Below are 1,531 nucleotides of genomic sequence, written 5' to 3'. Positions count from 1 at the left end.
ACTGTACCAAATTTTCTCCATCAAAGATATAGCACCTGTTATCCCCAGGAACTAAAATTCTGTTGTTTTTCCTTGTCACCGAGATGAAACCAACCCTGAGGCGTGAGCTCGCTGGCTGTGTGCTCACAGCGACAAACTGTCAGCACCCAGGTACAAAATGAACAGGAGAGCCTGTCATGATGGAAGGTTTAGGCCTGACTAGATCCAAATAATTTAACAAAAGCTCAGAATTTGTGAGGCAGAGACCATACCTCTCTGTACTCCAGGCTATTAACTCCATTAAAATGCAAGGAGAAGATCAGTCACCACCAGGTTTTCTGAGTCTTACGCTGGTTAAGTCGTGTTACAGCCCGTTTCACGCCTGCCAGGCCTCCCCATCCTAGACAGCACAGACTGGAGAGAACAGCATGCTACTCATCTGGTTATTGTAATGTGTAATTACCATGCCCACACAGCACCCCTTGCTTCTAGTAACAAGGTGGCTCCAAGCAGGAGGTCTTAGTCTCTGGCCTCTCTGGGAGAAATGCTTCCTGGACAACGCCTAAGTCAAACCAGGAGCCCAACAGGGTACCTGAAAACATTCATGGATTGTTAAGAATGTCTCACACCTTTAAAATGACTGGTTTTAAATCTCTTTTCTCTGGTCTGATGAGCACCGGGGTTGGAAAAGATGCAGAAAACAAACAAATCAAGACAAGAAAGGAGCCTGCTGCTCCACCTCACACTCCACTGGAACAGGAGACGAACATAGGGAGAGGAAGTAGAAGAAAGCAACCACTCACCAGAAGCAGCGTCCAGCCGAGTAGACTGATTAAAATTGCACCCATCAGTAGGGCACGGAGAGGCTAGCAGCACCAGGGATCGCTCCTTGGAGCGCAACACAGGTTGAACCATATCCCTCCACTGCTGGCAGAACACTAAGTTGTGCTTGGGGGAAACCAAGGCCTCCGATTATCAGCTACTGATGTCAGGCTGTGCTGAAACCATTTGAAACCTGCTCACCCATCACCACCTCTGTGGTACCTACAGGAACAGCAGGCAAGCATGCCACAGGAAAGCAGACACCTGCTAATGATCCAGCCATCAGCCACTCGTTATCTTTGATTACCTCCTTAACTCAGTCAAGCAATAGCATGCTTTATTTTTGTCCTCCTTCCTGAATCAGCATCTTCATTTCCTGGGAGACTTTGCTGCTGGTAGTGCCCATGCCAAGAGCCAGCTCGACAGTGGCCAGTCAGGACTTGAGGCTGAGACACTCCCAGCCTCTTGGGCACGTTCCCACACCCCTCGTGGCTCCCATCTCTGTCCCATCAGCTCCTGGGAGTGCTTTTGGACACACCTGCCTACAACCAGTGGTTGGCAGACCTCGTGACCATACGGTAACAACACACTCCCTCTGCGATTGCTTCACCGTGAAGCCTTCATAGCCCACACCTGCCAAGTGAACGGGCGAGGGACCTCTGATTTGTTTTTCCCCAAAGGAAATTGAATACAAGAACAAGAAAACAGTAACAATGGGAACACTGATCTT

The sequence above is a fragment of the Cygnus atratus genome, chromosome 3 (assembly GCF_013377495.2).
Source record: "Cygnus atratus isolate AKBS03 ecotype Queensland, Australia chromosome 3, CAtr_DNAZoo_HiC_assembly, whole genome shotgun sequence".
Classification (NCBI taxonomy): Eukaryota; Metazoa; Chordata; class Aves; order Anseriformes; family Anatidae; genus Cygnus; species Cygnus atratus.
The sequence above is the reverse complement of the archived record's forward strand: the minus strand, read 5'-3'. Positions refer to the sequence as shown.